General features: G+C 39.4%; 1 long non-coding RNA gene across 1 annotated transcript; it reads right to left on the bottom strand.

Annotated features, from left to right (window-relative positions):
• Positions 1-6364: 6364 nt before the first annotated feature.
• On the bottom strand, positions 6365-10608 carry LOC133823749 (uncharacterized). Its single transcript, XR_009888447.1, has 2 exons — positions 8796-10608; positions 6365-6612 (listed from the first exon to the last, which is right to left on the bottom strand). It is a non-coding gene; the product is annotated as an uncharacterized LOC133823749 (long non-coding RNA).
• Between the last annotated feature and the right edge of the window lie 426 nt (positions 10609-11034).

Consider the following 11034-nt stretch of genomic DNA (forward strand, 5'->3'; position numbering starts at 1 on the left):
ACCCTAGTCACACCATAAATGGTATTCTCATAAGCACTAAGTCTGAAAATGGGTTCCAGGACTAAACCCTAGCTCTCGGAACCTCCAATTCCATCAATTTGGGTGATAGAATCATCCCCCGAGCCCCCGAGCCTTATTCCCAAAATTAGAAAGAAAAAAAAGTGTGCTGAAAGTGTACCGGCTCAGCGCCGTAGCAAAAAACCAAGAATTTCTAGGTTTTTTTCCCTACGACAACTCGAGCCCAAAAATCACCAAATCCCTCCCAACCTATTCCATCCTCAGAAACAAACACCAAAATAGGTATAATACTTCATATACACCCTAAAACATCAATAAAAACATTAAAATCCCAACTAAGAATACAAATTGGGAATTTGGGGTTCTAAACCCATTTCTCTAAAATTTGAGATTACACAATCAAAACATGATTCCCAGCTACAATTAAATCCTCTAGGCAGTTGTAAACTAATCTTTAATATCAAAACACCCAATTGAACAACTTAGAACCCAAGAATTTCAAAAATCAAACCAACCCCAAAATTTCTTCAGGAACATGAAGAACACTAAGATTTTGAAGAAATTTAAAGAAGAAAGAGTGGCTTACCTCTCTGAAAACAAAATTCCTAGCTTGTTTGGGAATGAATACAGCTATTAATCCCCCTTGAAAGCCTCAATTTCCACCCAAAATTCTCCAACCAAACTCAAGAATTGCTTTGTGCTTAAGTGTTATTCTCAAAACCCCTTTGAAAAGGAAACTAAGAGAGAGAGAGAGAGAGAGAGTGTACGTGAATGACCCAGAACGCTCAGCCTTTAGTCAACTTTGCTTAGTCTAATGGTCAAAAAGACCATTTTCCCCCTAGCTTGAACTTAACCTCAAAACCAAGCACAAGGGTATTTTGGTCATTTCGTCTAAATGCCCACTAAACCTCAAATTTCAACACTAATTTCCAATTTAATCCACTAAACCAAAATATTTCTCCCAATTAATTCCATTGACCAATAGATCCCAAAAATATTCAAAAATTCCCAAAATACCCCTAGACTCTACCCAAGTCGGGCATTTATCCCCGTTGTGACATTTACGCTAAAATTGCTCGAAATGATCAACTTATGTCAAATATCACAAATATATCCACATTATAATGTGGTATCAAGCACATATCATATAAAATTACAATTAAACCCTCAATGGGTCAGAATTACGAAAATGCCTTTTTTTAACAAAAGCATGTCTTTAAACACATTTAATACACATAATCATGCATACTTAATCATATAAGCATATAAATCACATAAATCAATTAATTCACACATAATTACCCCCACATCCCCTCGCGACATGCTAATCATAGCACTTAATTCTATTAGAAGTTTCGGGACATTACAGTTTTTGTCTTGTGATCCAATATTTTTAAACCTTTGACATCTTCTAGGCAATATCGGTTGTTCTACAACCCTTGAAGGTAAGTCCTTTTGATTTCATTCTATTGAGATTAGTTCTTGAGGCTTATTGTCACTATACAAAAAATTCTCAAAGAACTCAACTTCTCTTGATTCAATTATAACATTAGACTCCAAGTCAATAGCCTACAGGCCTTGCTATTTGAGGCATAGCCTACAAATACACATTTAATGGCCATTGGACCCAACTTGGTCATTTTAGGCCCCTTGCTCTTACAATAGGCAAGGCACCCCACACTTTGAGATACTCTAGGTTGGGTCTTTTTCCTTTCCATATCTCATATGGTGAAATTTGATTCTTCTTTAGAGGAATCTGGTTTAGAATATGACAAGTGGATAGCAAGGCTTCTCCCTACAACGCAAAACTCAAATTTGCATGTAATAGCATAGAATTTATCATTTCAACATATGTTCTATTCTTTCTTTTCGCTATACCATTTTGTTGGGGTGTATAAGACGTTGTACATTCATTTATTAAATAATGCATTTCATAAAACAAATTGAATTCTTTGGAAAATTATTCACCGCCCCTATCATTTCTAATCACTTTAATTCTCTTTTCCAATTGATTTTCAACTTTGACTTTATATATTTTAAACATGCTAAAGGCTTCATCCGTATTCTTAAGCAAGTACAAATATGAGAATCTAGAATAATCATCAATAAAGGTAATAAAGTACGTATGTCCACCCCTGGTATTTATTCCATTTAATTCACATAAATCACTATGTATCAAATCTAACAAGTTATTTTCTCTTTCAACACGCGGATAAGGTTTCTTTACCATCTTAAATTTAATACATAACTCAAATTTATCATGCTAAACATATTGCATACAATTAAACCACATTTAATAACTCTTTTAATTGTACTATAACGTATATGAGCTAGTCTATTATGCCATAAAGTAATGGAATCAAAGTCAATCATATAACATGGAGATGAAGATCCATTATAGTTAGAACTTGAGTTTTGTGTACACAAATTAATTATTCCATCACATACATACTCTTTCCCCCACAAAGTAGTTCCCCTTTGACAAAATTAGCTTACTGGACTCAAACCCCACTTTGATTCCTAGTTTGCTTAACAAGTTCCTAGCACTATTCCTACTTAGTAGAGATCAAAATTTCCTTTGCACCTGACTTTGGATCTTTGCTCATTTCCCATTTGGATTTCATGTCCATCCTTAGATTCTTCAAAAGTCTTGAAGACCTCTCTATCATAAGTTACATGAATGGTGGCACAAGTGGCATACCACCATCATTGTACTTTTCCTTGGATGACAGTTACTTCACTCAAGGTTGCAACCAAATCCTCTTTGGTTGTGTTGACCTTGGATCCAAAGTTAGTATACTTTCGGAATTTTCATTCCTTAGCCAAGTGACCACTCTTGCCACAAAAAAAAACAAGGGCCTCTCGCACCCTTGAATTACCCTTCATTTTTCCTTGGAACTGGGTTATTGTCCTTCTTCCATTTGAGTTTCTTGTGGGTCTTTCCCTTGGAATGAGAGTTCTCTCTATTGCGTTAGCCATGGAGGTCCCATGATTGGACCCTTCCATACACTTGTCTCTAGAACGAGACTCCTCTTCAATCCTAATGTGCTTTAGGATCTCCTCCAAAGATATCTCCTCGTTCTTATGGAGAATCTTCTTTCTATATCCCCTCCAAGATGAAGGCAACTTGGCTATGATCCCACCCACAATGAAGGACTCTGGTAATGTTATCTTAAGAGCAGATAACTTATTCACAATAACTTTCAACTCATGTACTTGGTGGAGTACGGGTCTTCCATCAAATAATTTAAATTCCATGTATTGAGTTATGAGGAATTTATTGGTACCTTCTTCTTCAGTTTTGTACTTTTTCTCAAGAGCTTCCCAAATCTCCTTTGTCGATGTAGTATTGGTGTCGAGATCATAGAGACAATTTGAGAGAACATTGAGAATATGGCCTCAGCATATTAGCTCTTCTTCTTCATGCTTCTTCCTTTCTTTAATCACTTCATAAGAGTCGTCATCCATTGGAGCAACCAAAGTCTTCAATTCTTTGTCAAGTATGTAGTATACTTTCAAAGTTGTGAGAAGATACTTGATCTTGTCTTGCCATTGCAACAATTTGGAACCATCGAATCGATCTAGTCTCACTAGATCTTGGGACATGAACTTGAGGGCTGAGATTGATGACCTTTCCTCCATGGATTTGGTTAGTGCAAAACCTTTGAAAATAGATAATCATTGAAGACAAAAATAGTGTTTGGTGATAGAGATTTTTTATTGTTGGGGATATGGCTATACACAAACTTTGAATATTGCAATTCAAAAGAATAAACCAAAGATAATCTACTCTTCAATTGAGGAATAATACAAATGAAATAACACAAATAAGATCAAGAAGTAGAATGGACATTTGAGTTGCAGAACCTTAGTTACATAAAATTACAAGTCTATGCTTTTATGTAAATCAATGGATGTAACAAAGGCTTGACACAAATTGAGATTTGTTGTCCAAAAATCTATATTTCTAGCCTCCCCTTAGAGATCACTTGAAGCTACTACAAGTGGAATGATATTGGGATTTACAAACCTTGATTCTTCAAACAAGTCAAGCTTTCTTAATGAATATCTTAGAGAAAACTAGTAATCTTTAGAGTTAGAGAGAGAGATGTGAGTGATCAATTGACCAAAAACTCAAATGGCCCTTTTAAATAGTATAGGAACCATCATTAGACTCAATTAATGATATTAGAGCAATTTAATTTGAATTTTGGAGCCAAAAACACGTCATTGTACGGTCATGTATGGACCGCCCAGGCGACGGGTCACCTAGCAAACGATGCATCGCCTATATAGTGCCTTCAGTTCTCGGTGACGCTTTGCCTCCCAAAGGCGACGCAACGCAGGTCGTACTGACTTGGCGCCCCAAAACATCTCCAAATTCCTACAAACTTTTTGGGTACTCTTGTATACTCCAAAGAAACACTTTGGGCCCAAAACAATAATTTTTAAATGCATATACCAAAAGTAAACTCGCACATGTTGACTTTAGTGAAACCGTTATGGTTTTTGCACCTCTTTGTGCCTAACCAATTTCACAGTGTATTTAACTAAACATAACACCTTTGACATGTTTAAGGATGTCTTAGAGCTCTCTGTTAGCCCTAGGAAGAACAGGAGGCAAAAGACAACGAGCAGTGGAGACACAAACAAAGAAACTGTAACGCCTTCTAATCCAGGACTGTTACGCTGTGTACTTTAAATAGTGCTAGACTTGCTAATCAAGTCTCTTGATTATAAACGTGTAACTAAGGTTAATGACAAGGGTTAGGGTTAAAATTTTCAGTCAAAAGGGAGCGTTGACTTTTCATTTAAATGTTTAGTATATACATGGGTTCCCCAAATAACATAAGAGGTGTTTAAAAGGTTATATACAAGTAAAAATACAAGCCAAGACAACCTAGGTGAAAAAAATAGGGGATACAACCCAAGTTCCTCCAAGATAGCCCCGGTTGTGGTGGTCGAGTAGCTGCATATGTACACGCCGCCATCGAAGCTCTCCAACTCAGGGCTGGTCAAGCTTTTTCCTTTATCTTACCTGCACCACACAGCACCCATGAGCCAAGGCTCAACAAGAGAACTATAAACAAATGCATGAACAGTAAATACATATTCTAGATGCATATCTAGCATGCCCAGCATTAATAACCTACTCGTGCATGCATAAAATTACAAATAAATGATTATAGGATCATTCTTGGGCTTGCTGCCCTGAATAGATTACCATAGAGTCAACCCGGGGCCCTATGCCCTTCCTATTGGCCATAGAGTCACCCGGGGCCCTTTTCCCTAGCTTTGAGTAACTAGCCATAGAGCTAGCTAAGGGCTTTGTTTTTCCAAACGACCATAGGGTCGGCCAACGTAATAGTACGTCCCTGGTCAAGCCTAAGCCTCTCGACCAGTGCACTGTGCGTTATTGCCGCCATTGACTAATATGTCAATGCCTTAACCAGATATTCAGATGACCAGATACAGATATATTTCTCAACCAATTAAATACAAACACAGTAATAACCATGTTCCTTAACAGGGTCGAGCCCTAATCATGCAGATAATCACATTTAACACATACTGGGTGCAATTTTCTTACCTCAGATCCGAGTGCAACATATAATAAGAACGACCCTTGAGCATGATCCCGGTTCTGAGCCCCTAGCGGTAATCAAGTCACAATCATAATATAGAATCTCGTCAATAACGAGTGAATAAAGGCTTCTGGACCGAGTCCTAGCCTCCGGGATGTCGAATTCTACTAAACCGAGTAGTAGAATCAATCCCGAGCCCCTAAGTCTAAGTTCCCGCAGTCAAGACCTTCCCGGGGCTCAAAATCCCTTCAAGCGTCTTGACCCAAGGCCCAAAAGTCGCGGCCCGCCCCTAGGCGACGCAACGAAGGTCGTACTGACTTGGCACCCCAAAACATCTTCAAATGCCTACAATCTTTTTGGGGACTCTTATATACTCCAAAGAAACACTTTGGGCCTAAAAAAATCATGTTTAAATGCCTATACCAAAATTAAACTCGCACATGTTGACTTTAGTGAAACCGCTATGGTTTTTTCACCTCTTCGTGCCTAACCGATTTCACTGTGTATTTAACCAATCATAACTCCTTCGACATGTTTAAGGATGTCTTAGAGCTCTCTGTTAGCCATAGGAAAAACAAGAGGCAAAAGAAAACGAGCAGTGAAGGCACAAACAAAGAAATTGTAACGCCCTCCTTGTAACGCCCTGGCTACCCCAGAACAGTTACGGTGAACGGTGGACCGGAAATTTGACTCGCTACCCGAGTCCTTTGGTCAAAAACGTGCTCTAAATGTGATTAACAGGTTAAGGTATTAAACCAATAAAAAGGAAATGGATATTTTATTACAAACTGCTCTGCAGAGCTAAACAAAATATTTGCAAGTGGTTCTCAGTTCAAAATGGTCATTACAGTTTTAAATTTACAACCCTGCCGACCTAAGCGGCAAAAATAGGGTAAACCCCCTAGTTCCTCTGAGAACTCCTTGGCCGTGGTGGTCAAGCGGCCGCATATGTACACATCACCACATCAGCTCTCCACTCAAGGCTAGGTGAGCTTTTCTTTCCCTTTACCTGCACCACATAACACCCATGAGCCAAAGCCCAGCAAGAAAACATAATACTTTTCATAAACATTATCAAATGATTATCATTATAATCACACTGGGCATAAAGCTTTCAAACAAATAAGTGAACATCACATGGTTCAGGCGGGAGAGTGGCTGCTAGGTAAGCCACTAGCCTCCAAGTGCTTAACTCAATCATCGACCCTCGGGGTCGGTCTTGCATTAATGCTCTTTGAGTCATTCAATGCTAATAGTCGATTAGATCTAATCTCTGTTGGCTTGCGTGATCCACGCTAAGGTCGTTCTGACTAATGAGTCAGCGCTATGTGACCAGTGTCCAGTATCACTGCCAAACCTGACTAATAAGTCATAGCTTCACAGCTGATACTAACACCTTTGCCAATTCTGACTGATGAGTCAGTGCAACGTGACCAGTGCCCAGTACCACTGCCGAATCTGACTGATGAGTCACAACTTCACAGTTGATACTAGCACCTTCACCAAACCTGACTAATAAGTCAGTACCATGCATGAGTGAGCAACATATGCCAAGCATACTATATTCAGTCCAAGTCCATATTCTCACAATCAACATGCCTCATGAATATCCATGCATGTCACACTTGGGGTGCAGTTTTCTTACCTCCGGTTCGAGCTAGAAATAATGCAAGAACGACCCTGAGAACGATCAACCTTTTGGTCCTTTAGTGGTTACCTGGTCATAACCAAATATGGGATTACATCAATAAAATGAATAATAAAAGGTTCCCAAACCAAAACCTAACCTTCGGGACATCAAACACTACTCAACCGGGTAGTAGGTTCAACCCCAGGGCCTTAGGCTTGAATCCCCATGCTAAAAACACTATTTTGGCCAAAAATGCCTTAAGGGCCACGGCCTGCCCCTCAAACAGAGGCGCCCAAACTCAGCACTCCCTAAGGGCCGCGGCTCACCCTGGCCATGCCGCGGCGCAAGCTCCAGTTCAGCCAAAACCCCTGTTTTTCTTCCCTTGCTTTTTCTCTTGAACCAACCCTTCAAACCCAATTAAAACACCAACCTAACACCCAATTAAACCTCTAAACATCACCCATAACTCTCCCTCATCATAACCCAAGTAAAACTCCCCTTGACTCCAACTTTCCACACCAAAATCTAGAGCTGAAAACTTAAAACGAAAACAGAGCATACATGAAAACTAGTGGCTAAAAGCTTACCTCAAGTTCAAGTTATGGTGCTCTTCCACAGTGGAACACTCTCCCAAAGTACCAAGGCCTAGCTCCCAAGCTCAAATCCTTAACAAGATCACAAAAATTCACAAGGAAGATGAAGGAAGGAGAAGGTACGGGAAGGAGAAGAAGAAAACTCTGTTTTTGGTTCTGTTTATTCTACAGCCTCCAAACATCATATATATCCAAGCCAAAAGACTAAAATACCCCTAGGTCTTTTAAAGCTTCTAAAGCCACTTCAAGGGTAATTTTGGCACATTCCACTAATCCCGTTAATCATAATTAACGCTTCCCAATTCTCGCTAATCTCAATATCCTCAAACACCAATAATTCACATCCCGTTACCCTTTAACGCCCGGTAACACTCTAATCATTAAAACACCCCGAGACTCACCCCGAGCCCCGAGCTTAAGCCTGTTATGACCAAACCGATAATTAACATTCCTTGATCGTCTCATGTCAAATGGCTCGAACAAACCCACATCATAATGTGGTCTCAAAATATATCACCAACATGCGTACAAATAATCAATTTACCCTCAACGGGCCAAATTACCATCACACCCCTGTAATTAGAAATATGGACTCACATGCATGCATTTCACATCATATCATAATATAATCAACATATACATGCATTCTATCAATTAATAACATAACTAAGCAAGTATGGCCCTCCCGGCCTACTATTCACGCCGTTAAACACAACGGAGAATTCGGGGCATTACACTCCTAATCTAGGACCGTTACACTGTGTACTTTAAATAGTGTCAGACTTGCTAATCAAGTCCCTTGGTTATAAACGTGTAACCAAGGTTAATAACAAGGGTTAGGGTTAAATGTTTCAGTCAAAAGGAAACGTTTACTTTTCATTTAAATGTTTAGTATATACATGGGATCCCAAAATAACATAACAAGTGTTTAAAAGGTTATATACAAGTCAAAATACAAGCCAAGCTTACCTAGGTGGCAAAATAGGGGATACAACTCTGGTTCCTCCAAGATTGCCCCAGTTGTGGTGGTCGAGCAGCTGCATATATGTACACGTCGCCACCGAAGCTCTCCAACTCAAGGTTGGTCAAGCTTTTTCCTTCCCCTTACCTACACCACACATCTCCCATGAGTCAAGGCTCAGCAAGAAAACTATAAACAAGTGCATGAACAGTAAATACAGATTCCATATGCATATCTAGCATGCCCAGCAATAATAACCTACTCATGCATGCATACAATTAAAAATAAATGATTATAGGATCATTCTGGGGCCCACTGCTTTGAATAGATGACCATAGAGTCAACTGAGGGCCCTATGCCCTAGCTAAGTGACCATAGAGTCACACGGAGCCCTTTGCCCTAGCTCTGAGTAACTAGCCATAGAGCTAGCCAACTGATTTTATTTTCCAAATGACCATAGGGTCAGCCAACGTAATAGTACATCTTTGATCAAGCCTAAGCCTCTTGACCAACACACTACGCGCTATTTCCACCATTGACTAATAAGTCAATGCCTTAACCAGATATTCAGACAACCAAATAAACAAATAACCAGATATAGATAAGCATACCTCAGATAATACAAGTATGCATACATATTAATCACATAACTCAGCCAATTAAATACAAACACGGTAATAACCATGTTCCTTAACGAGGTCGAGCCCTAATTACGAAGATAATCACATTTAACACATAGTAGGTGTAGTTTTCCTACCTCAGGTCCGAGTGCAACGTATAATAAGAATGACCCTTGAGCACGATCCCAATTTTGAGCCCCTAGCAATAACCTAGTCACAACCATAATATAGAATCATGTCAATAACGAGCGAATAAAGGCTTCTGGACCGAGTCCTAGCCTCCGGGACGTCGAATTCTACTAAATCAGGTAGTAGAATCGATCTCGAGCCCCTAAGTCATAGTTCCTGCACTCAAGACCTTCCCGGGGCTCAAAAGCCCTTCAAGCGTCGCGACCCAAGGCCCAAGAGTCGCGGCCCGCCCCTAGGTAGAGAGCCCAAGGGCTCTCCTCTAAAACACACGCGTCGCAACTCTCCTTGCAAGCCACGACCCAAATGGACGTTCAGCACCTCCTTCTCCCTTTCGTTCATGTAAGCCGCGATGCCCCAAGAATAGGGTCGCGACTCGACATGAAAACCCAATTTTTCCCTCGTTTTCTTCAAGCCAAAACTCACCAAAAACTCAACCAAACATAGCCAAATCTCTAAAACAAAGTTCTCAATCAACTCAACACTTCATATGCCTCAAAACCATCCCTAAAAAATAACTTAAAACTCCTCAAAAAATCAAATTCAGATTTGAGTTTTCAAAACTTTAAAACTCAACTAAAACCAGAGAAAACATAAAGAATTGAGGCTATAAATCGATACCTCTGCTGCCAAAACAACACTAAGCCTTTCCCCAAGTAATCTTGAACCTAAGCTAGCTTCGATTCCCCTTAGATCGCAAGAAATTTCAAAGGATTGAGAGAGAGAGAGAGAGAGAGAGAGAGAGAGAGAGTACACGAGTGAGAGAGTTTGGTGTTTGTATTTTTCTGTGTTTTTTTTCTGTTTGTGTTTAGTTTACTTAGAGTTCAAGTAACTCTAAGCAAATCCAAAGCTCGGGGTACCAAAAATGTCCCCGAGGGTAAAATGGTCAAAATTCATAAATTTCCCTCCTAATCTCACTAACTCTGAATATATCCTCAAATATTTATTCCCATTACTCGATATCCCGGTAATGTACTAAATACCCAAAATACCCCTTGACTCACCCCGAGTCGGGTATTTGGTCTCGTTGTGACTATCCCGCTAACTTACTCCCTAGGATCATCTCGTGCCGAATAACTCAAATATATCCACATATATGCACATATATTCCAAATATACCCGTAGCGGGCCAAATTACAACTAATGGCCTTCTAAAAAGAAACGGGCCCACATGTATATTTAATACACCTAAACATGCATATCTAGACATATTATAATATAACTCACGTAATCATATAATGATACACATATATATCACATAAACACATATTTCATAATTAAATCAGATATATTCAAATAATTTTCCATAAATTTCCATCCTGACCCCCTAATCAAGACCTTAAGCCTTATTAGGTGATTTGGGACATTACAGAAACCTCTTAAAACAAATCTCTAGTGGTCAACAAATCTCCTTGCCCATAGCTTGAGGCAATTGTTCAGT

Source organism: Humulus lupulus, chromosome 1 (genome assembly GCF_963169125.1).
Source record: "Humulus lupulus chromosome 1, drHumLupu1.1, whole genome shotgun sequence".
Classification (NCBI taxonomy): domain Eukaryota; kingdom Viridiplantae; phylum Streptophyta; class Magnoliopsida; order Rosales; family Cannabaceae; genus Humulus; species Humulus lupulus.